Source organism: Ranitomeya variabilis, chromosome 2, assembly GCF_051348905.1.
Source record: "Ranitomeya variabilis isolate aRanVar5 chromosome 2, aRanVar5.hap1, whole genome shotgun sequence".
NCBI classification, from domain to species: Eukaryota; Metazoa; Chordata; class Amphibia; order Anura; family Dendrobatidae; genus Ranitomeya; species Ranitomeya variabilis.
In genome coordinates, this window is record NC_135233.1 from 1,074,624,554 (window position 1) to 1,074,650,816 (window position 26,263).

Genomic DNA, 26,263 nt, shown 5'->3' on the forward strand with positions numbered 1-26,263 from the left:
AGCAAAAGGTACTAGAAGGCTGAGAAAATGCCGAGAAACAGCTGATGGAACTGGAACTCGGATGGCTACCCGAAGGTCCAAGAGCCAGTGGAACTACCGAGGACCAGCTGACGTTACTGGAACCCGGTTACTAAGCAGGAGGTACCCATGCCTGAAAGCACTACCAAGGACCACCTGACGTTGGTGGAACTCGGATACCCAGAGGGAGGCACCTAAGCCAAAGGCTCTGCCCGGAACCAGCTGACGGTACTGGAACCAGGATGGGGAGCAGAAGGTACAAGAGCAAAAGACACTGCCGAGAACCAGCTGACGGTACTGGAACGCGGATGGGAAGCCGAAGGTCCAAGAGCCAATGGAACTACCGAGGACTAGCTGACGTTACTGGAACCTGGTTACTAAGCAGGAGGTACCCGTGCCTGAAAGCACTACCAAGGACCACCTGAAGTTGGTGGAACTCGGATACCCAGAGGGAGGCACCTAAGCCATAGGCTCTGCCCGGAACCAGCTGACGGTACTGGAACCAGGATGGGGAGCAGAAGGTACAAGAGCAAAAGACACTGCCGAGAACCAGTTGACGGTACTGGAACGCGGATGGGTAGCCAAAGGTCCAAGAGCCAATGGAACTATCGAGGACCAGCTGACGTTACTGGAACCCGGTTACTAAGCAGGAGGTACCCGTGCCTGAAAGCACTACCAAGGACCACCTGACGTTGGTGGAACTCGGATACCCAGAGGGAGGCACCTAAGCCAAAGGCTCTGCCCGGAACCAGCTGACAGTACTGGAACCAGGATGGGGAGCAGAAGGTACAAGAGCAAAAGACACTGCCGAGAACCAGCTGACGGTACTGGAACCCGGATGGGTAGCCGAAGGTCCAAGAGCCAATGGAACTACCGAGGAACAGCTGACGTTACTGGAACCCAGTTACTAAGCAGGAGGTACCCATGCCTGAAAGCACTACCAAGGACCACCTGACGTTGGTGGAACTCGGATACCTAGAAGGAGGCACCTAAGCCAAATGCTCTGCCCGGAACCAGCTGATGGTGCTGGAACCAGGATGGGGACCTATTCAAGCTTGTCTTCCTAGAGCCCCAACTAGCAGTGTTGGAGCAAAGGGTCAGCAGGGGGAGCAGAGTGTAGGCCGAAGCCTGCACTGGCGGCAGCTTTAGGTCTGTTGTGTCTGCGTGGCTGTTGCAGGACACGTTGCCGGCTACACAGCAGGGGAACAGCTGGCGGTGCTGAACCCCACTGACACGTTGGCGAGGTGTTTGGCTCTGTGCAGCCAGCACTTCCGGACAGCAACTAGCGGTGTTGGAGCCCGGGCTCTGCAGGTGGAGCAGAGTGTAGGCCGAAGCCTAATTAAACCGATTTTAAAGGTAACCTTTAACCCCCCCTCAGGGGTTACAAACTACAAGAGCCACAGCTTGGGCAGCAGTAATGCTGCACAAGTCAAAGGTTGCTCTTTTAATTTTGCCCCTTGCACATGCAGAAAGAACCACGTATAACATTTAGGCCCTTAAACAGTCAAACTGTTTAGGAGGCGTGAGTTCCCTTCGTAATGAGACGCAGCACAGCTGGCAAAAATCCCACCTTGGTGCTGGGCGCGGCCTCCTGAGCGTCATTATTTGCTGCACAGGAGTCTGCGCTGTCGTGTTATCCCTTGGCCTTGCGCTGTTAGCGCTGCCCGTCCTCTGACATCATTTGATGTCGGCCAGTGGGGCTCGCGATGCCCATGAATCCCAGCCCCACAGTGTCTTAACATTGTTAAAACACTGCGGGGCTGGGATTCATGGCCTGGCGCAGTACATATGTTCGCCTCTCTCTTGGGTTCTTACACCTGCTTCAGACTATGCGGCGTCAGCTGATCCCTTATCGCATGCCACGGCCATGAAGCCGCACAGTCTGAAGAAGGCGGAAGGAGATGAGGGACAGGCGAAGAAATGCATTGCGCATGCCCATCAATCACACCCTCGCAGTCAAAATAAATAAGACACCGAGGGGCGTTGTGTCGGGCAGGGCGGCCGTAGAGGCGCAGCCAGCCAAACAATGATGCCAGAAGATGGGCAGCGCTATCAAGGGGGTTGATGCGAGTCATTACAAAGGAAAGTCACACCTCAGGGACGTTTTAAAGGTCTCAGAGGACACATTTTAGACGTGTTCAGTTCCACATGTGCAAGGAGAGTAAGTTTATGAGCCACCTTGCACACATGCAGCATTACTGCTGTACAAGGTGGCTGTGAAACATACAAACGCCTGGGGGAGGGGGGACAGGTTCCCTTCAATTTCAGTTCTTGTGTCTGCGTGGCTGTTGCAGGACATGATGCCAGCTACACAGCAGGGGAACTGCTGGCGGTGCTGAACCCCACTGACACATTGGCTGGTGTTTTTCTCTGTGCAGCTAGCACATCTGGGCCCCAACTGGCGTTGTTAGAGCTCAGGGTCAGCAGGAGGAGTAGAGGGAGCAGAGTGTAGGCCGAAGCCTGCACTGGCGGCAGCTTTAGGTCTGTTGTGTCTGCGTGGCTGTTGCAGGACACGTTGCCAGCTACACAGCAGGGGAACAGCTGGCGGTGCTGAACCCCACTGACACATTGGCGAGGTGTTTGGCTCTGTGCAGCCAGCACTTCTGGACAGCAACTAGCGGTGTTGGAGCCCAGGGTCAGCAGGAGGAGTAGAGGGAGTGGAGTGTAGGCCGAAGCCTGCACTGGTGGCAGCTTTGTGTCTGCGTGGCTGTTGCAGGACACGTTGCCAGCTACACAGCAGGGGAACAGCTGGCGGTGCTGAACCCCACTGACACATTGGCGAGGTGTTTGGCTCTGTGCAGCCAGCACTTCTGGACAGCAACTAGCGGTGTTGGAGCCCAGGGTCAGCAGGAGGAGTAGAGGGAGTGGAGTGTAGGCCGAAGCCTGCACTGGTGGCAGCTTTGTGTCTGCGTGGCTGTTGCAGGACACGTTGCCGGCTACACAGCAGGGGAACAGCTGGCGGTGCTGAACCCCACTGACTCATTGGCAAGGTGTTTGGCTCTGTGCAGCCAGCACTTCCGGGCCCCAACTGGCGGTGTTAGAGCCCAGGCTCTGCGGGAGGAGCAGAGTGTAGGCCGAAGCCTATTTGAACCAATTTTAAAGGTAACCTTTAACCCCCCCTCAGGGGTTACAAACTAGAAGAGCCACACCTTATGCAGCAATAGTGCTGCACAAGGGAAAGGTTGCTCTTTAAATTTTGTTCCTTGCACAAGCTGAATGAAACACGTACAACATTTAGCCCTTTATACAGTCAAACTGTGTTGGAGGCGGGAGTTTCCTTCTTAATGAGACGCAGCACAGCTGTTAAAAAAACCACCTCGGTGATGGCCGTGGGCTCCTGAGCGTCGCATTTTGATGCACAGGAGTCTGCGCTGTTGTGTTATCCCTTGGCCTTGCGCTGTTAGCGCTGCCCGTCCTCTGACATCATTTGATGTCGGCCGGTGCGGTTCGCGATACGCCCATGAATCCCAGCCCCGCAGTGTCTTAACATTGTTAAAACACTGCGGGGCTGGGATTCATGGCCTGGCGCAGTACATATGTTCGCCTCTCGCTTGGGTTCTTACACGTGCTTCAGACTATGCGGCGTCAGCTGATCCCTTATCGCATGCCACGGCCATGAAGCCGCACAGTCTGAAGAAGGCGGAAGGAGATGAGGGACAGGCGAAGAAATGCATCGCGCATGCCCATCAATCACACCCTCGCAGTCAAAATAAATAAGACACCGAGGGGCGTTGTGTCGGGCAGGGCGGCCGCAGAGGCGCAGCCAGCCAAACAATGATGTCAGAAGACGGGCAGCGCTACCAAGGGGGTCGCTGCGTGTCATTACAAAGGAAAGTTACACCTCAGGGACGGATTAATGGTCTCGGGGGACACATTTTAGACGTGTTACGTTCAGCGTGTGCAAGGAGAATAAGTTTCTGAGCCACCTTGCACACATGCAGCATTACTGCTGTACAAGGTGGCTGTGAAACATACAAACGCCTGGGGGAGGGGGGACAGGTTCCCTTCAATTTCAGTTCTTGTGTCTGCGTGGCTGTTGCAGGACACGATGCCAGCTACACAGCAGGGGAACAGCTGGCGGTGCTGAACCCCACTGACACATTGGCTGGTGTTTTTCTCTGTGCAGCCAGCACTTCCGGACAGCAACTAGCGGTGTTGGAGCCCAGGGTCAACAGGAGGAGTAGAGGGAGCAGAGTGTAGGCTGAAGCCTGCACTGGCGGCAGCTTTAGGTCTGTTGTGTCTGCGTGGCTGTTGCAGGACACGTTGCCAGCTACACATCAGGGGAACAGCTGGCGGTGCTGAACCCCACTGACACATTGGCTGGTGTTTTTCTCTGTGCAGCCAGCACTTCCGGACAGCAACTAGGGGTGTTGGAGCCCAGGGTCAGCAGGAGGAGTAGAGGGAGTGGAGTGTAGGCTGAAGTCTGCACTGGTGGCAGCTTTGTGTCTGCGTGGCTGTTGCAGGACACGTTGCCGGCTACACACAGGGGAACAGCTGGCGGTGCTGAACCCCACTGACACATTGGCGAGGTGTTTGGCTCTGTGCAGCCAGCACTTCCGGACAGCAACTAGCGGTGTTGGAGCCCGGGCTCTGCAGGTGGAGCAGAGTGTAGGCCGAAGCCTAATTGAACAAATTTTAAAGGTAACCTTTAACCCCCCCTCAGGGGTTACAAACTACAAGAGCCACACCTTGGGCAGCAGTAATGCTGCACATGTCAACGGTTGCTCTTTTAAATTCTGTTCCTTGTACACGCTGAATGAAACACGTATGACAGTCAAAACTGTCTTGGAGGCGGGAGTTTCCTTCTTAATGAGACGCAGCACAGATGTCAAGAATCCCACCTTGGTGCTGGGCGCGGGCTCCTGAGCGTCGTTATTTGCTGTACAGGAGTCTGCGCTGTCGTGTTATCCCTTGGCCTTGCGCTGTTAGCGCTGCCCGTCTTCTGACATCACAGCCATCATACTTACCCCCTTGGCGCCATGCGCCGCCTCCTCTGCGTTGTTTGAATCTGTCCCGGAGCCTGCGCTGTTAGGTTAGCCCTTGGCCATGCACACATTTTGCGCTGCCCGTCTTCTGACATCATTTGGTGTCAGGCTGGCTGCGCCTGTGCGGCCGCGCTGGGCGAGATCCCGCCTCGCTGTGTCATCTAATGTAATCACTCTGCGGACCTGGGATCCATGGGCATGAGCAGTGCATATCCTCGCCTCCCACTCCCCTCCCTACGGCTTCTTCAGACTGTGCGGCGTCACAGCCGTGGCTTGCTATTAGGGATCAGCTGACATTGCACAGTCTGAAGAAGGCGGGATCTCGTCCAGCACAGCCGCACAGGCGCAGCCAGCCTGACACCAAATGATGTCAGAAGATGGGCAGCGCAAAATGTGTGCATGGCCAAGGGCTAACCTAACAGCGCAGGCACCGGGACAGATTCAAACAATACTGAGGAGGCGGCGCACGGTGCCAAGGGGGTAAGAATGATGGCTGTGCTGCGTCACATGACAAAGGAAAGTTCCACCGACCGGACGGTTTAACGGTGTGAGGGGACACATTTCATAAGTGTTAGGTTCAGCATGTGCAAGGAGCACCACGAAAAGAGGCACTTTTTCCTTTTGCATCATTACTGCTGCACAAGGTGGCTCTTTCAGTAAAAAACGCCTGGGGGGGACAGGTTCCCTCAAATTTATGTTGTTGTGCCTGCGTGGCGGTCGCATGACACGTTGCCGTATACACAGCAGGGGAGCAGCAGGCATTACTGAACCCCACTAACACATTGGCGAGGTGTTTGGCTCTGTGTGGACAGCACTTCTGGACAGCAACTAGCGGTGTTGGAGCCCAGGGACAGCAGGAGGAGGAGGTGGAGGAGACAGGAGGGATTGCCACACACACAGCTGGGGAACAGCAGACGTTACTGAACCCCAATAACAGAGGAGCGACTGGTGACTGTGCGGACAGCACTTCCGGACTACAACTAGCGGTGTTTGGAGCCCAGGGACAGCAGGAGGAGGAGGTGGAGGAGACAGGAGGGATTGCCACACACACAGCTGGGGAACAGCTGACGTTACTGAACCCCAATAACAGAGGAGCGACTGTTGGGACTGTGCAGACAGCACTTCTGGACAGCAACTAGCGGTGTTGGAGCCCAGGGACAGCAGGAGGAGGAGGTGGAGGAGATAGGAGGGAATGCCACACACACAGCTGTGGAACAGCTGACGTTACTGAACCCCAATAACAGAGGAGCGACTGGTGACTGTGCGGACAGCACTTCCGGACAACAACTAGCGGTGTTGGAGCCCAGGGACAGCAGGAGGAGGAGGTGGAGGAGACAGGAGGGATTGCCACACACACAGCTGGGGAACAGCTGACGTTACTGAACCCCAATAACAGAGGAGCGACTGTTGGGACTGTGCGGACAGCACTTCTGGACAGCAACTAGCGGTGTTGGAGCCCAGGGACAGCAGGAGGAGGAGGTGGAGGAGATAGGAGGGATTGCCACACACACAGCTGGGGAACAGCTGACGTTACTGAACCCCAATAACAGAGGATGGACTGGAGGGACTGGTGGGACAGCATTTCTGGACAGTAACTAGCGGTGTTGGAGCCCAGGGACAGCAGGAGGAGGAGGTGGAGGAGACAGGAGGGATTGCCACACACACAGCTGGGGAACAGCAGATGTTACTGAACCCCAATAACAGAGGAGCGACTGGTGACTGTGCGGACAGCACTTCCGGACAACAACTAGCGGTGTTTGGAGCCCAGGGACAGCAGGAGGAGTGTTGTGAACTATATTTCTGGGCTCCCTCTTGTGGTCACTAGTGGTATGGCATGAGTTTGTTTTTCCCCAGGCTGGCACTCACCTGTTCCGTTAGGCTATGGGTGTTAATATTTAGTCTTCCTGGAAACTCAGTCTGGTGCCTGGTCTCGATGTAATCACTCCATGTCTGTTTTCTCCTGACTCCTGGCCATCTGATTTTTGCAAGATAAGCTAAGTTCTGCTTTCTTATTTTTGTTTATTTTCATTGCTCTGATTTTAGTCCAGCTTATTCAAAATGTGATTCCTGATTTTGCTGGAAGCTCTAGGGGTGCTGATATTCTCCCCCCGCACCGTTAGTCGGTGCGACGGTTCTTGGATATTCAGCGTGGATATTTTGATAGGGTTTTTGCTGACCGCATAAGTCCACTTTCTATTTTCTGCTATTAATATTAGTGGGCCTCTCTTTGCTGAATCTAGTTCATTTCGATGTTTGTCTTTTCTTCTTACCTCACCGTTATTATTTGTTGAGGGCTTGTATCTACTTTGGGGTACTTTTCTCTTGAGGCAAGTGAGGTCTGATTTTCTCTGAAAGGGTTAGTTAGTTCTCCGGCTGGCGCGAGACGTCTAGAATCAACGTAGGTACGTTCCCCGGCTACTTCTAGTTGTGTGTTAGGATCAGGTATGTGGTCAGTCAAGTTACCACCTCCCTATGAGCTGTTTTTTGTGTTTGCAGACTTAGCTGGAACTCCTGAGATCCTCTACCACTAGGATCATAACAGTAGACCAGGCCAAAAGACGTGAACATTTAATGCATTGCAGAAGCGGGATTAAAAGAAAAGAAGTTCTGAGTTTTTTTTTTTTCTCCTTCCCCTTTTTCTCTGAGTGGCTTGAAGCTCTGCTGCAGACATGAATGTTCAGACTCTGATTACTAGTGTGGATCAGCTTGCTGCACGAGTGCAGGGCATTCAGGATTTTGTTACTAGTAGTCCAATGTCAGAGCCTAAGATACCTATCCCTGAACTGTTCTCTGGAGATCGATCTAAATTTTTGAATTTTAGGAATAATTGTAAATTGTTTCTATCTTTGAGACCTCGTTCGTCTGGAGACTCTGCTCAGCAAGTTAAAATTGTTATCTCCTTCTTGCGTGGCGACCCTCAGGATTGGGCTTTCTCATTGGCGCCAGGAGATCCGGCATTGGCAAATATTGATGCGTTTTTTCTGGCGCTCGGAATGCTTTATGAGGAGCCCAATCTTGAAATTCAGGCAGAAAAAGCGTTGCTGGCTATCTCTCAGGGTCAGGATGAAGCTGAAGTGTATTGCCAAAAATTTTGGAAATGGTCTGTGCTTACTCAAGGGAATGAGTGTGCTCTGGCCGCAAATTTGAGAAATGGCCTTTCTGAAGCCATTAAGAATGTGATGGTGGGTTTTCCTATTCCTACAAGTCTGAATGATTCTATGGCTCTGGCCATTCAGATTGATCGGCGTTTGCGGGAGCGCAAATCTGCTAATCCTCTGGCGGTGTTGTCTGCACGGACACCTGACTCTATGCAATGTGATAGAATTCAGACTAGAGCCGAACGGCAAAATCATAGACGTCAGAATGGGTTGTGTTTTTACTGTGGTGATTCTACACATGTTATCTCAGCATGCTCTAAACGCCTAACAAAGGTTGTTAGTCCTGTCGCCATTGGTACTTTACAGCCTAAATTTATTTTGTCTGTGACTTTAATTTGCTCATTGTCTTCCTACCCTGTTATGGCATTTGTGGATTCAGGTGCTGCCCTGAGTCTTATGGACTTGTCGTTTGCCAAGCGCTGTGGTTTTGTCCTGGAGCCTTTAGAAAATCCTATTCCTCTTAGAGGAATTGATGCTACGCCATTGGCGGAGAATAAACCGCAGTATTGGACGCAAGTGACCATGTGCATGACTCCTGTACATCAGGAGGTAATTCGTTTTCTTGTTCTGCATAAAATGCATGATTTGGTCGTTTTGGGTCTGCCATGGTTACAGACCCATAATCCAGTTTTGGATTGGAAGGCTATGTCTGTATCAAGTTGGTGTTGTCAGGGAATTCATTGCGATTCCCCGTTGGTGTCTATTGCTTCTTCTACTCCTTCTGAAGTTCCTGAGTATTTGTCGGACTATCAGGATGTATTCAGTGAGTCCAGGTCCAGTGCCCTTCCTCCTCATAGGGACTGTGATTGTGCTATAGATTTGATTCCTGGTAGTAAATTTCCTAAGGGACGATTATTTAATTTATCTGTACCAGAGCATGCCGCGATGCGTTCTTACATAAAGGAGTCTTTGGAGAAGGGACATATTCGCCCATCCTCTTCCCCTCTTGGTGCGGGATTCTTTTTTGTGGCCAAGAAAGACGGGTCTTTGAGACCTTGTATAGACTATCGTCTTCTGAATAAAATCACGGTCAAATTTCAGTATCCTTTGCCACTATTGTCTGACTTGTTTGCTCGGATTAAGGGTGCCAGTTGGTTCACCAAGGTAAATCTTCGCAGTGCGTACAACCTTGTGCGCATTAAGCAGGGAGATGAATGGAAAACTGCGTTTAATACGCCCGAAGGTCATTTTGAGTACTTGGTGATGCCTTTTGGGCTCTCTAATGCTCCTTCAGTATTTAAGTCCTTTATGCATGACATCTTCCGGAAGTATCTGGATAAATTTATGATTGTTTATCTGGATGATATTCTGTTTTTTTCTGATGATTGGGATTCTCATGTAAAGCAGGTTAGGATGGTGTTTCAGGTTTTGCGTGATAATGCTTTGTTTGTGAAGGGCTCAAAGTGTCTCTTTGGAGTGCAGAAGGTTTCCTTTTTGGGTTTTATTTTTTCCCCTTCTACTGTGGAGATGGACCCAGTTAAGGTCCGAGCTATTCATGATTGGACTCAGCCCACGTCTGTTAAGAGTCTTCAGAAGTTCTTGGGTTTTGCTAATTTTTACCGTCGTTTTATTGCTAATTTTTCTAGCGTTGTTAAACCTTTGACGGATATGACCAAGAAAGGTTCTGATGTTGCCAAATGGTCTCCTGCGGCCGTGGAGGCTTTTCGGGAATTGAAGCGCCGGTTTACTACGGCGCCAGTTTTGTGCCAGCCTGATGTCTCACTTCCCTTTCAGGTTGAAGTAGATGCTTCTGAGATCGGTGCAGGGGCTGTTTTGTCGCAGAAAGGCTCTGGTTGCTCTGTGATGAGACCATGTGCTTTTTTTTCTAGGAAATTTTCACCTGCTGAGCGGAACTATGATGTTGGTAATCGGGAGTTGTTGGCTATGAAGTGGGCATTTGAGGAGTGGCATCATTGGCTCGAGGGAGCTAAGCATCGTGTGGTGGTCTTGACTGATCACAAAAATCTGATGTATCTCGAGTCTGCTAAGCGCCTGAATCCTAGACAGGCTCGTTGGTCGTTGTTTTTCTCCCGTTTTGACTTTGTGGTCTCGTACCTGCCTGGTTCGAAGAATGTGAAGGCTGATGCTCTTTCTAGGAGCTTTGTGCCTGACTCTCCTGGAATCTCAGAGCCAGCTGGTATTCTTAAAGAGGGAGTAATCTTGTCGGCCATTTCTCCAGATTTGCGACGTGTGCTGCAGAAATTTCAGGCTGATAGACCTGATAATTGCCCACCTGATAGACTGTTTGTTCCTGATAAATGGACCAGCAGAGTTATTTCCGAGGTTCATTCCTCGGTGTTGGCAGGGCATCCTGGGAGTTTTGGTACCAGAGATTTGGTGGCTAGGTCCTTTTGGTGGCCTTCCTTGTCGCGGGATGTGCGTTCTTTTGTGCAGTCCTGTGGGACTTGTGCTCGGGCTAAGCCTTGCTGTTCTCGTGCCAGCAGGTTGCTTTTGCCCTTGCCCGTCCCGAAGAGGCCTTGGACACACATTTCCATGGATTTCATTTCAGATCTTCCGGTGTCTCAAGGAATGTCTGTCATCTGGGTGGTCTGTGATCGTTTTTCCAAGATGGTCCATTTGGTGCCCTTGCCTAAGTTGCCTTCCTTTTCTGATTTAGTTTTTTTGTTCTTTCAGAATGTGGTTCGTTTGCACGGCATTCCTGAGAATATCGTGTCTGACAGAGGATCCCAGTTTGTGTCCAGATTCTGGTGATCCTTTTGTGTAAAGATGGGCATTGATTTGTCGTTTTCATCAGCCTTTCATCCTCAGACTAATGGCCAAACGGAGCGAACTAATCAAACGCTGGAGGCTGATTTGAGATGTTTTGTTTCTGCTGATCAGGATGATTGGGTGACCTTCTTGCCATTGGCTGAGTTTGCCCTTAATAATCGGGCTAGTTCTGCTACTTTGGTTTCGCCTTTTTTCTGCAACTCTGGTTTTCATCCTCGTTTTTCCTCAGGTCATGTTGAGCCTTCTGACTGTCCTGGGGTGGATTCTGTGGTGGATAGGTTGCAGCGGATTTGGAACCATGTGGTGGACAACTTGAAGTTGTCACAGGAGAAGGCTCAGTGTTTTGCCAACCGCCGCCGCGGTGTGGGTCCCCGACTTCGCGTTGGGGATTTGGTTTGGTTGTCTTCTCGGTATGTTCCTCTGAAGGTTTCCTCTCCTAAGTTTAAGCCTCGCTTTATTGGTCCTTATAAAATTTTGGAAGTCCTTAACCCGGTGTCTTTTCGTTTGGATCTTCCGGTGTCGTTTGCCATTCATAATGTGTTCCATAGGTCTTTGTTACGGCGGTGCATTGTGCCTGTGGTTCCTGCTGTTGAGCCTCCTGCTCCGGTGTTGATTGAGGGCGAGTTGGAGTATGTGGTGGAGAAGATCTTGGATTCTCGTCTCTCTAGACGGAGGCTTCAGTATCTGGTCAAATGGAAGGGCTATGGTCAGGAGGATAATTCCTGGGTGGTCGCCTCTGATGTTCATGCGGCCGATTTGGTTCATGCCTTTCACGCTGCTCATCCTGATCGCCCTGGTGGTCTCAGTGAGGGTTCGGTGACCCCTCCTTAAGGGGGGGTACTGTTGTGAACTATATTTCTGGGCTCCCTCTTGTGGTCACTAGTGGTATGGCATGAGTTTGTTTTTCCCCAGGCTGGCACTCACCTGTTCCGTTAGGCTATGGGTGTTAATATTTAGTCTTCCTGGAAACTCAGTCTGGTGCCTGGTCTCGATGTAATCACTCCATGCCTGTTTTCTCCTGACTCCTGGCCATCTGATTTTTGCAAGATAAGCTAAGTTCTGCTTTCTTATTTTTGTTTATTTTCATTGTTCTGATTTTAGTCCAGCTTATTCAAAATGTGATTCCTGATTTTGCTGGAAGCTCTAGGGGTGCTGATATTCTCCCCCCGCACCGTTAGTCGGTGCGACGGTTCTTGGATATTCAGCGTGGATATTTTGATAGGGTTTTTGCTGACCGCATAAGTCCACTTTCTATTTTCTGCTTTTAATATTAGTGGGCCTCTCTTTGCTGAATCTAGTTCATTTCTATGTTTGTCTTTTCTTCTTACCTCACCGTTATTATTTGTTGGGGGCTTGTATCTACTTTGGGGTACTTTTCTCTTGAGGCAAATGAGGTCTGATTTTCTCTGAAAGGGTTAGTTAGTTCTCCGGCTGGCGCGAGACGTCTAGAATCAACGTAGGTACGTTCCCCGGCTACTTCTAGTTGTGTGTTAGGATCAGGTATGCAGTCAGTCAAGTTACCACCTCCCTATGAGCTGGTTTTTGTGTTTGCAGACTTAGCTGGAACTCCTGAGATCCTCTACCACTAGGATCATAACAGAGGAGGAGGTGGAGGAGACAGGAGGGATTGCCACACACACAGCTGGGGAACAGCTGACGTTACTGAACTCCAATAACAGAGGAGCGACTGATGGGACTGTGCGGACAGCACTTCTGGACAGCAACTAGCGGTGTTGGAGCCCAGGGACAGCAGGAGGAGGAGGTGGAGGAGATAGGAGGGATTGCCACACACACAGCTGGGGAACAGCTGACGTTACTGAACCCCAATAACAGAGGAGCGACTGGTGACTGTGCGGACAGCACTTCCGGACAACAACTAGCGGTGTTGGAGCCCAGGGACAGCAGGAGGAGGAGGTGGAGGAGACAGGAGGGATTGCCACACACACAGCTGGGGAACAGCTGACGTTACTGAACCCCAATAACAGAGGAGCGACTGGTGGGACTGTGCGGACAGCACTTCTGGACAGCAACTAGCGGTGTTGGAGCCCAGGGACAGCAGGAGGAGGAGGTGGAGGAGACAGAAGGGATTGCCACACACACAGCTGGGGAACAGCTGACGTTACTGGACCCCAATAACAGAGGAGGGACTGGAGGGACTGGTGGGACAGCATTTCTGGACAGCAACTAGCGGTATTGGAGCCCAGGGACAGCAGGAGGAGGAGGTGGAGGAGACAGGAGGGATTGCCACACACACAGCTGGGGAACAGCAGACGTTACTGAACCCCAATAACAGAGGAGCGACTGGTGACTGTGCGGACAGCACTTCCGGACAACAACTAGTGGTGTTGGAGCCCAGGGACAGCAGGAGGAGGAGGTGGAGGAGACAGAAGGGATTGCCACACACACAGCTGGGGAACAGCTGACGCTACTGAACCCCAATAACAGAGGAGGGACTGGTGGGACAGCACTTCTGGACAGCAACTAGCGGTGTTGGAGCCCAGGGACAGCAGGAGGAGGAGGTGGAGGAGATAGGAGGGATTGCCACACACACAGCTGTGGAACAGCTGACGTTACTGAACCCCAATAACAGAGGAGCGACTGTTGGGACTGTGCGGACAGCACTTCTGGACAGCAACTAGCGGTGTTGGAGCCCAGGGACAGCAGCAGCAGGAGGAGGAGGTGGAGGAGACAGGAGGGATTGACACACACACATTGCTGGGGAACAGCTGACGTTACTGAACCCCAATAACAGAGGAGCGACTGTTAGGACTGTGCGGACAGCACTTCTGGACAGCAACTAGCGGTGTTGGAGCCCAGGGACAGCAGGAGGAGGAGGTGGAGGAGATAGGAGGGATTGCCACACACACAGCTGGGGAACAGCTGACGTTACTGAACCCCAATAACAGAGGAGGGACTGGAGGGACTGGTGGGACAGCACTTCTGGACAGCAACTAGCGGTATTGGAGCCCAGGGACAGCAGGAGGAGGATGTGGAGGAGATAGGAGGGATTGCCACACACAGCTGGGGAACAGCTGACGTTACTGAACCCCAATAACAGAGGAGCGACTGTTGGGACTGTGCGGACAGCACTTCTGGACAGCAACTAGCGGTGTTGGAGCCCAGGGACAGCAGCAGGAGGAGGAGGTGGAGGAGACAGGAGGGATTGACACACACACATTGCTGGGGAACAGCTGATGTTACTAAACCCCAATAACAGAGGAGAGACTGGTGGGACAGCAACTAGTGGTGTTGGAGCCCAGGGACAGCAGGAGGAGCAGAGGAACACAGTGTAGGCTGAAGCCTGCACTGGAGCAAGTTGAAAGGGAACCTTTAACCCCCCCCCAAGACGTTTGTAGCTGAAAGAGCCAGCTTGTGCAGCTCAAAGGATGCAAAAGGAAAAGGTGGCTCTTTTCATTAAGCTCCTTGCAAACACAGAACTAAACACTTATAAAATGTGTCCCCTGATACCGTGAGACCGTCCCGGAGGTGGGACTTTCCTTCTTAAGATGACGCAGCACAGCCGTCATTCCTATCCCCTTGGCGCCGTGCCCCGGCTCCTCAGCATTGTTTGATTCCATCCCGGAGCCTGCGCTGTTATGTTATCCCTTGGCCAGGCACACTTAGCGCTGCCCATCTTCTGACATCATTTGGTGTCAGTCTGGCTGCTATTAGGGATCAGCTGATGGTGCACAGTCTGAAGAAGGCGTAGGGAGATGAGTGAGAGGCGGAGGTTGAGATATGCACTGCGCATGTCCATGGATCTCAGGCCCGCAGTGGGATTAAATCAGAAGACACTGCGAGGCGGGATCTCGGCCAGTGCGGCCACGCAGGCGCAGCCAGCCTGACACCAAATGATATAAGAAGAGGGGCAGCACTAAGTGTGCCTGGCCATGGCATAACATAACAGCGCAGGCTTCGAGACACAATCAAATAACGCTGAGGAGCCGGCGCATGGCGCCAGGGGGGTAAGAGTGACGGCTGTGCTGCGTCACATTACGAAGGAAAGTCCCACCTCCGGGACGGTTTTACGGTATCAGTGGACACATTTTGTAAGTGTTAAGTTCTGCGTGTGCAAGGAGCTAAACAAAAATAGCTACCTTTTCCTTGTGCAGCATTACTGCTGCACAAGGTGGCTCTTTCAGTAACAAACGCCTGGGGGGGGGACAGGTTCCCTTACATATCAGTTGTGTCAGCGTGGCGGTCGCAGGACACATTGCCGGCTACACAGCTGGGGATCAGCTGACGTTACTGAAACCCAATAACACTGGGTCATATGTTTTGACTGTGCAGACGCCACTTCTGAGCCTCAACTGGCGGTGTTGGAGCCCAGGAATTAAAGTTCAGGTGGTAGAAAGATGAACACAAGAGGAGACCTGGATACTGTAGACAGTCACCTAATTATTTAATCAGGAAGAGGAGTGGCAAATTCCTGCGAGATCCAGTCCTTGTTCATTTTCAGGAAAGTGAGCCGGTCAACGTTATCGGAGGATAGTCGCATGCGACGGTCAGTTAGTACACCACCTGCAGCACTAAAGACGCGTTCCGATAATACACTAGCCGCAGGGCAAGCCAGCACCTCCAATGCATACTGGCTTAGCTCTGGCCATGTATCCAGCTTTGAGACCCAAAACTTGAAAGGGGAAGAGCCGTCTGGGAGTACAGCAAGAGGGCAAGACATGTAGTCTGTCACCATCTGACAGAACCGTTGCCTCCTGCTGACTGGAGCCGTCTGTGATGGTGTAGACTTTTGTGGCGGGCACAGAAAACTGTGCCACAGTTGGGCCATACTGGTCTTGCCTTGGGCAGAGGCACTGCTTCTGCTCCCTCTTTGTGCAGAGCCTCCTCCACTGCCTGGACGCACTGAGCTGCTTTGTAATGCACTAGCAGCACTTCTCTCAGTTGGAATGGAGAAGATGATGGAATTCACCAGTGTGTTTTGGTACTCCCGCATTTTTCGCTCCCGGTTCAACGGTGTGATGAGGCTTTCTACGTTGTCCCGGTAGCGAGGATCGAGGAGGGTGAACACCCAATAATCAGGCATGTTGAGAATGTGGGCGATGCGGCGGTCGTTTCTCAGCCACTGCAGCATGTAATCCACCATGTGCTGCAGACTGCCAACTGGGCAAGAAACGCTGTCCCTTGCTTGAGGCGTGATCTCTGCCCGCTCGTCATCACCCCACCCTCGCTGTACACACTGACTACTGGACAATTGTGTAACTCCCTCCTCTGGACGGATGTCTTCCTCCTCCATTGAATCCTCCTCATCCTCCTCCTCACAAAGTGTCCCCTGCCTACGCGTGTGTGAGGAACCACGTGGCGCTGACTGTCCAGAAGATGATGGAAATGGTGAATCCTCATCCTCCACCTCTTCCACAACATCATCCCTTAGCGCTTGCAGTGATTTTTCAAGCAGGCAGATAAGGGGGACAGTCATGCTGACTAGTGCATCATCTGCACTCGCCACCCGCGTGGAATAATCGAAGGGACGCAAAACCTGGCAGACGTCCTTCATAGTGGCCCACTCTGTGGTTGTGAAGTCTGAACGGCGCGGAGTGCGACTTCTTTGTGCTTGATGCAGCTGGTACTCCATTACAGCTTGCTGCTGCTCACACAACCGCTCCAACATATGTAACGTGGAATTCCACCTGGTAGGTAGGTCACATATGATGCGATGTTCCGGCAGGCGGTGTCGGCACTGCAGAGCCGCAATGCGCGATTTTGCTGTGCTGGAACGCCGCAAGTGAGCACACTCTAGGCGGACCTTGTGCAGCAGTGCATCAAGATCCGGATAGTCCCTCAAAAAACTCTGCACAACCAAATTGAGCAAATGTGCCAGACATGGGATGTGAGTGAGGTTGCCGAGGCCCAGAGCTGCCACCAGATTTCGGCCATTATCACACACTACCATGCCTGGCTGGAGATTCGCTGGCACAAACCACACATCGCTCTCCTGCTTGATGGCATTCCAGAGCTCCTGTGCTGTGTGGCTTCGATTCCCCAAAGAAATTAATTTCAAGACGGCCTGTTGACGTTTGGCCACGGCTGTGCTCATGTCGGTCGTAACAGGTAAACGTTCATCACGGGTCCATGTGGAGGTGGACTGTGACGGCTCCTGCAGCGATGATTCTGAGGAACTGGTGTAAGAGGAGGAGTCAATGCATACAGAATGGATTCCTGCAATCCTTGGAGTGGGCAGGACACGTCCTGCACCACTCGCACGATCTGTACCCGGCTCAACAACATTTACCCAATGGGCAGTGAGGGAAAGGTATCGCCCCTGTCCATGTTGACTGGTCCACACATCGGTGGTGAGGTGGACCTTGCTACTGACGGCGTTCAGTAGCACGTGTTTTATGTGTCCCTCCACATGCTTGTGCAGGGCAGGGACAGCTTGCCTGCTGAAGTAAAAGTGGCTGGGCACATTGTACTGTGGGACTGCCAATGACATCAAGTCACGGAAGCTGTCAGTCTCCACCAGCCTGAATGACAGCATTTCCAGTGACAGAAGTTTGGCAATGCCTGCAGTCAGAGCCTGTGCTCGTGGGTGGTTTGACGAGAAAGGCCGCCTTTTCTCCCATGCCTGTGCTACTGATGGCTGTAGACTGGGCTGGGAGTGTGTGGATGACTGGGAATGTGGTGCTGCGGGTGGAATTACAGTGGGTCTCTGGACAACAGGGCCAGAGGTTCTTCCACGGCGATCCTGGGAGGAAGCCGAACCAGCTGCATGTGAGCTGGAGGAAGAGGCAACACAAGCTGAAGAGGTGGTAGCTGCCGCTGTTGGTTGGCCTAGCTCTTCAGTGTGTTTTTCTAACTCCGCCGCGTGCCTGGTGCGCACATGTTTCCACATGTTGGAGGTATTGAGGTTGCTGACATTTCGACCTCTTTTGACTTTGTGATGACACACCTTGCATTTGACATAGCAAATGTCATCTGCAACTGTGTCAAAAAAGGACCAGGCACTGCAAGTCTTGGGAGCGCCCTTTTTGGCTTTTGGAAGAGACATGCTCCGAACGGGTGCCAAAGCGGAGGCTGCAGGATCCGCAGTCTTCCCCTCCCACTGCCTCTTTGGCCCGTTCGGGGAATCTCTTCCTCAGAGCTTCTCCCACCACCTTCCTGTCCCTCATGCCAAGATGGGTCAAGGACCTCATCATATACACTACCTTCTGCCACCAACTGCTCCTCCTGGGTAGTCTCAGCAGCAGAGCACGCACCAGAAATTGGCACCTGAGTGTCGTCATCAGCGGATGCGGCCTGTGATGTGGTGACCGGAGGCACTGGCCCACCCGCCTCTTCAGAGGAAGAGAGAAAAAGCTGTTGGGCATCATTGCACCCTGCCTCTTCTTCCATTTCTCCAATGCTGCTTGGCTGGCCCCCTGTTTCCAAGCCAAGAGATTCAGAGAACAGAAGTAGAGACGGCTCCTGTCCTGGGCTCTCTGTCTGCCTGGGCAATTTGGCAGGTGGTGAAGAGACAGATGGCTGCTCTCCAGTGCTCTGTGTCTGAGAGGATGTGGCACTAATTGAAGTTGATGCGTTAGCTGCCATCCATCCGACAACGGCTTCAATTTGTTCTTCACGCAGCAGCGGTGTATGGCGCTCTACGACAAAGCTGCGCATGAAGGACTGTTCCCTGGTGAAACTGGGTGCTGATGAGTCACCGGTGCCCGCAGCAGGCACAGAATCCCCACGTCCTCTCCCTGCTCCGCGCCCACGCCCACGTGCCTTACTCCCTGCCTTCTTCATCTTGGTTGACTGATAAAGATAAGCAGAAAAGTACTAACGGCTTTGTGTGCTTATTCCTGAACAGCTCCTAACAGGTATAAGAAACACTAATTTTCTAAAGTGTGGACTAGACTTTAATATGAGCTAATGTGGCCTACACAAATGTTAAGTGGTGTCACTGGTGTGTTTGGTGAACTTTATTATTTATTTATTTTTTGGGGGGCTGAACTGACAACAGAGAGAGCTGCAGTCACACGGAGACCGTGCAGACAGCCGTAAACGGTGCTGCAAGGCCCAAAAACCCTCCTCTACGTTATCCTATGTAGTGTTTTTCCACAAGTTAGCTGGATACGGGTGGAAAGACACTAATAGGAATTTTTTGAAAAAATGTGCAGCAGCCTGCACTACTTAAAACAAAAGGAAAATTGATTTTACTGTATGACGCAGTGAAGAACCCTGAGCTGGATACAACCAGGCTATGGCTGCTCACAGACTACAGGGCGAGCTGCAGTCACACGGAGACCGTGCAGACAGCCGTAAACGGCGCTACAAGGCCCAAAAACCCTCCTCTACGTTATCCTATGTAGTGTTTTTCCACAAGTTAGCTGGATACGGGTGGAAAGACACTAATAGGAATTTTTTGAAAAAATGTGCAGCAGCCTGCACTACTTAAAACAAAAGGAAAATTGATTTTACTGTATGACGCAGTGAAGAACCCTGAGCTGGATACAACCAGGCTATGGCTGCTCACAGACTACAGGGCGAGCTGCAGTCACACGGAGAACGTGCAGACAGCCGTAAACGGCGCTGCAAGGCCCAAAAAACCTCCTCTACTTTATCCTATGTAGTGTTTTTCCACAAGTTAGCTGGATACGGGTGGAAAGTCACTAATAGGAATTATTAGAAAAAATGAGCAGCAGACTACACTACTTGAAAAAAAAAAAAAAATAGAACAGTATGAGGCAATGAACCACCCTCCCTGAACTGAATACAACCAGCTACGGCCTATGGCTGCACACAGACTAGAGAGTGGGCTGCACTCACACACACACACACAGACCTTGCAGATCGCTGTGAAAACAGCGCTGCAAGGCAAAAGCAAGGTGATTAGTAGGTGAACACAGCGGTTGCTAAATTAGCCTTGGAAAAGAACAATGAAGCAAATCGCTATCTCTAAACTGGCCCTCAGTCAGCAAACAGCGTCCTGTCACTAACTGAATTCACAGCAGAGTGAGCGCAAAATGGCGCCAGCGACTTTTAAACTGCAGCATGACATCATTTCAGCAGCCAATCACAGCCTTGCCAGTAGTTTCATGCCCTCCATGCTAAACAGGATGTGCCCACACTTGGAATCATTCTCATTGGCTGAATTCGTTCAAATTTGTGCAGTTTGAATCCTGGGAACTTCCGATTCCGGTATCCGATACGCGGCAAGTATCGGATCTCGGTATCGGAATTCCGATACCGCTAAGTATCGGCCGATACCCGATACTTGCGGTATCGGAATGCTCACCACTAGTGCTAATAGAATAAGGGAGATGCAGATAAACTCAGCTGCGTTCCACCTGACACTTCCGCTCCCAGCGATCTCCAATGACGCACTTCCAGCGTGCCTGTTAGCGAGCATTCCACCAAGGCGTGCTTCTGGTCAGGCACTAATGGCAGTCACAGCTTCCTGCACACAAATATAATCTCCCCTTACCTCTCTGCATGTTAGTGTTTATTCTCCAGGGGTTATCTCCTTATACCTCCACGCTTATGATCTTGGGCCCATAGGCGGGTCACAATCTGGTAAGCATGGTTTATCTGCATCTCCCTTATGTTGACAATGAGTCTAATGTTTGTTTTCTGTATATTGTTTGCTCAGTCTGAAGAAGGTCTAAGTCATAGACCGAAACGTCATATTCGGATTGTTCTACCCTGAAATAATAAACCATTGAAGTTTCAAAGAAAAGAGTGATCTCTCTCTCTCTCTCGCTCTCTCTCTCTCTCTCTCTCTCTCTCTCTCTCTCTCTCTATATATATATATATATATATATATATATATATATATAATGCCTTGCGAAAGTATTAGGCCCCCTGGAACTTTTCAACCTTTTCCCACATATCATGCTTCAAATATAAAGATACCAAATGTAAATTTTTGGTAAGGAATCAACAACAAGTGGAACACAATTGTGAACTTGAACAAAATTTATTGGTTATTTAAAATTTTTGTGGAAATTCAAAAAATGAAAAGTGGGGCATGCAATATTATTCGGCCCCTTTACTTTCAGTGCAGCAAACTCACTCCAGAAGTTCATTGTGGATCTTTGAATGATCCAATGTTGTCCTAAATGCCTAATGATGATAAATATAATCCACCTGTGTGTAATCAAGTCTCCGTATAAATGCACCTGCTCTGTCATAGTCTCAGGGTTCTGTATGAAGCACAGAGAGCATCATGAAGACCAAGGAACACAACAGGCAGGTCGGTGATACTGTTGTGGAGAAGTTTAAAGCCGGTTTTGGATACAAAATGATTTTCAAAACTTTAAACATCCCAAGGAGCACTGTGCAAGTGATCATATTCAAATGGAATGAGTATCATACCACTGCAAATTTACCAAGACCCGGCCGTCACTCTAAACTTTCATCTCAAACAAGGAGAAAACTGATCAGGGATGCAGCCAAGAGGCCCTTGATCACTCTGGATGAAGTGCAGAGATCTATAACTGAGGTAGAACAGTCTGTCCATAGGACAGCAATCAGTCGTACACTGCACAAATCTGGTCTTTATGGAAGAGTGGCAAGAAGAAAGCCATTTCTCAAAGATATCCATAAAAAGTGTTGTTTAAAGTTTGCAACAAGCCACCTGGGAGACACACCAAACATGTGGAAGAAGGTGCTCTGGTCAGATGAAACCAAAATCAAACTTTTTTGCAACAATACCAAATGATATGTTTGGATTAAAGGCATCACAGCTCATCACCTTGAACACACCATCCCCACTGTCAAACATGGTGGTGGCAGTATCATGGTTTGGGCCTGCTTTTCTTCAGCAGGGACAGAGAAGATGTTTAAAATTGATGGGAAGATGGATGGAGCCAAATACAGGACCATTCTTGACAAAAAACCTGTTGGAGTCTGCAAAAGACCTGAGACTGGGATGGAGATTTGTCTTCCAATAAGACAATGATCCCAAACATAAAGCAAAATCTACAATGCAATGGTTCACAAATAAACGTATCCAGGTGTTAGAAAGGCCAAATCAGACTCCAGACCTCAATCCAGTCGAGAATCTGTGGAAAGAGCTGAAAACTGCTGTTCACAAACGATCTCCATCAAACCTCACTGAGCTCGAACTGTTTGCCAGGGAAGAATGGGCAAGAATTTCACTCTCTCTATGTACAAAGCTGATAGAGACATACCCCAAGTGACTTGCAGATGTAATCGCAGCAAAAGGTGGTGCAACAAAGTATTAAGTTAAAGGGGCCGAATAATATTGCACGCCCCACTTTTCAGTTTTTGAGTTTCCACAAAAATTTAAAATAGCAAATAAATTTCATTCAACTTCACAATTGTGTTCCACTTGTTGTTGATTCTTCACCAAAAATTTACATTTGGTATCTTTAGGTTTGAAGAATGATATGTGGGAAAAGGTTGAAAGGTTCCAGGGAGCCGAGTACTTTCGCAAGGCACTGTACTTAATTGTAAAGAAGCTGGCTGTTCCCAGAATGCTGTATCCAAGAATATCAATGGAAAGTTGAGTAGAAGGGAAAAGTGTGGTAGAAAAAGATGCACAAGCAACCAGGATTACGACAGCCTTAAAAGGATTGTTAGGAAAAGGCCATTGAAAAATTTGCAGGAGATTTACAAGGAGCGGGCTGCTGCTGGAGTCATTGCTTCAAGAGCCACCACACAAAGACGTATGCAGGACATGGAAACAAATGTCACATTCCATGGGTCAAGCCACACATGACCAAAAGACAATACCAGAAGCGTCTTACCTGGGCCAAGGAAAAAAAAAGCTGGACTGTTAGTCAGTGAGTGGTCCAAGGTATTTACAGAATAAAGTAAATTTAGCATTTCATTTAGAAGTCAAGGTCCCAGAGTCTGGAGGAAGAGTGGAAAGGCACACAATCCAAATTGCTTGAGGTCTTGTGTGAAGCTTCCACAATCAGTGATGGTGTAGGGAGCCTTGTCATCTGCTGGTGTAGGGACACTGTGTTTTATCAAGAACAAAGTCAGAGCAGCTGTCTATTAAGAAATTTTAGAGCACATCATGTTTCCCTCTGCCGACAAGATTTTTGGAGATGGAAATTTCATTCTACAGCAGGCTTGGCATCTGGCCATACTGCTAAAAGTACCAATACCTGGTTTAAAAACAACAGTATCACTGTGCTTGATTGATCATCAACTTGCCTGACCTTAACCCAATAGAGAATTTGTCAAGATGAAGATGAGAGACACCAGACCCAACAATGCAGACGAGCTTAAGGCTGCTCTCAAAGCAACCTGTGCTTCCATGACACCTCAGCAGTGCCACAGGTGGATTGCCTCCACACCACACCGCATTGATGCAGTTATTGGTGTAAAAGGAGCCCCAACCAAGTAGTAAGTGCATTTACTGAACATACATTTCAGTAGGCCAACATTTCAGATTTTAAAATTATTTTTCAAGCTGGTGTTATAAAGTATTCTAATTTACTGAGATAATTACTTTTGGATTTTCATTGGCTGTTTATTCTAACTTATTTAAAGTGATTGGTATCCATTTTCTGAGCACCGTTTTTCAACAGAGTGATGTGCAACTTCCTTTTTATATTACCTTCTTTACCATTTACCTTTCGTGGCTTACCCTCCTTGTGGAGTGTGTCAATGACTGCTTTCTGGGCATCTGCGAAGTCAGCAGTCTTCCCCTTGATTATGATCCCTTCTGAAACAGACTAAGGGACCTTTTTAAATGCTTAGGAAGCCTTTGCAGATGTTTTGCCAGTGACTTTGTAACATATCCCCATCTTTGTAGGTTTTGGCACCTTTACTCTCTAAGTAGGGAAGTCTGGACAGGGCATATGTGCTACAATGTTGTTTCCATGGGCCTATGCTCCACATCAATGCTGTTGTTCTGACAATCCTCCCATTACCCTCCCTAATCCATGTCAGTGGTACATGGTCTGAGACTAACCTGAACTTCCGTTCTAACAGGTAGTACCTCAACATGTCAGTTGAGCATTTGATTGCCAAGCATATGTTCCTCCCCATTTACTTCCTGGGTCAACGTGGACCCCAAGCCTACCTCTGAGATGTCTGTCTGGGCCCCGAATTCCCTACTGAAGTCAGGTGTGATCAAAACCGGCTGATTACACAGGGCGAATGTCAACTCCTGGAATGTCATCCCTGCTTGAGATGACCATTTAGCCATCGATGTCTTTGTGCCCTTAAGAAGATCAGTCAGGGGGGCGGCTAATATGGTGAAATTCAGGATAAATCAATGATAGTATCCCACAATTCCCAGAAATGCCCGAACTTGTTTCTTGGAGACCAATTGCCTCCAATTCTAGATTGCCTCTACATTATTTACTGCTTGATTTCGCCCCTTCTGACTTTATAACCCAAGTATTTCAACTCTTGTTTCCCAATAATGCACTTCTTTGGGTTTATGGTAAATTCTGCCTTCCTCGGAGCATCCAATGTTGCCTGGACCTTCTGTAGATGACTTCCCCATTTTGGGCTGAAGGTCACGATGTTGTCCAGATAACCTATGGCATACTTTTTTGAGAGACTTCCATGGCTTTCTCGAACGTAGCTGTAGCACCTTGCAGACCAAATAGCATCCTGGTGTATTTAAAATACCCGTCAGGTGTAGAGAAGGCTGCCTTCTCCTTGGCACTTGGGGACATGAGAATTTGCCAGTACCTTTTTGTTAGGTTCAGGGTTGTGATATACCTGGCTTCTTAATTAGCTCATCAACCTGGGGCAGCATATATAAGTCAAACTTGGACACCTTGTTCAGCTTTCTGTTATCATTACAAAAATGGCGCTCTCCATCTGGTTTCGGCACAAGGACAATGGGGCTCTCAATGACGCCCAGTCTCATCATCCTCCTTCTTTGGAGATCACCACATGGCAGGCTTCAGGAATTTGATATGTCTTTGGGTTCACCCTCACAAGCAGTTCCTTCAGTATTTCAGGCTCCACAACATGCATACAACCTGGCAACTCCAAAAACAGGTCCCAGTTCCTCGAAGCACATCTTAGCACTGTGGCTTTTGGGACACTGTGACATCCTCAATCATGGCTTCAGGATTGTCCCCTAGGCATGTTGGTTTCTCCAGTTCCCTGTCTCGCCTTACTTTGAGTAGGTTAATGTGGTACTACCATGATTAAAGGCTCTAAGCTGAACTGCGTCAGTTGTTGCACCCAGGTTCCCATGTGGTGACCAGCACTTATGTCCTTGCAACTGTTCTAATGAAGTTTCTACATTTTATATTCCATTTTTTTACTGGTTTCATCTCCGGAGAATTCCTCCTTTTTTCTTCAATGCAGTACACCTGGTATGGCTTTCTTCTCCCTGGTTAGTGGACCGTGTAGTTGACGTTGATCAACTTTGTTGACCACCTTATATGACCCTCGTCACTTCTCCGTGTACTTACTTTCCACCATGGGGATCAATACCATTACACGGTCTCCAGTGCTAAACTGTTTGAGTCTTGCTGACCAATTGTAGACCCTTTTGTGGCTCTCCCTCACAATCGGCATCACCCTCGCGATCCTGTCCTGCATCCAGGCCACATGTTTGATGATGCTTCGGTGGGGTGTTACTTCCACTTCCAAGGTGTCCTTGGCAATGTCCAGAAGGTGTCAAAGGTGTCATCTGTATAGCAGAACAAATGGTTGGTGAGTATCCCGCAGAAGCCTTTGGGACTTTTCTAATGGAAAACATTAGGAAAGGTAGCAGGCAAAGCCAGTCTTGGCCATCCTTCTAAATGACCTTCTTTAGCATAGATTTCAAGGTTTTGCTGAACCTCTCCACCAGGCCATCCGTCTGCAAATGGTACCCTGATTTTCAGAGATGGGTAATCTGGAGAGTCTTACACAACTCCCTCATAACTTTGGACATAAAAGGAGTCACTTGGTCCATCAGGATCTCTTTTGGCAGGCCAAAATGTGTACTAGATAATTCTAGTAGTTGACGGTCTTTACTCAAACAGGATCCATTCATTATTTATATTGTGCAGTATCACAGTAGTTTTTTGCTTTGATATTATGTGGAATATGATTTTAAGCTTAGATACTTCAAAGTAATTCCCTTATACTCTTATAACAGCTTTACAACCCCTTGGCATTCTATGATGCTGCTTCATCAGGTAGTCACCTGGAATTGCTTCCAAAGAATAAAGTTCTATCTCGTTTAGAGTTTGTTTGTGGAATACCCAGCCTTCAGAAAATATCTGCGGCAATAAGATGTGTTTTGCAGAGACAATGTTGGTACACAGTCCCTTTACATATGACTTTTCTAAACCAGAATTGAATAAAAACCACTTAATTGAACAAAATGTGACAGGCCATCTTTACTAGAGTTGAGCAAATTTTTCAAAATTCGGTTCCGATTACCATTGTTTTTTCAATATTCGCTGAACACAGCCAAACATCATTGGCGTCAAAGGGAGT

At 49.5% G+C, this 26,263-nt stretch overlaps 1 protein-coding gene across 1 annotated transcript in view; it reads right to left on the reverse strand.

Annotated features, from left to right (window-relative positions):
* Positions 1 to 26,263, reverse strand: part of LOC143808691 (cytochrome P450 2K1-like) — a 1,051,026-nt gene that overhangs the window by 236,641 nt on the left and 788,122 nt on the right. The gene's annotated exons all lie outside the window — the stretch shown is intronic.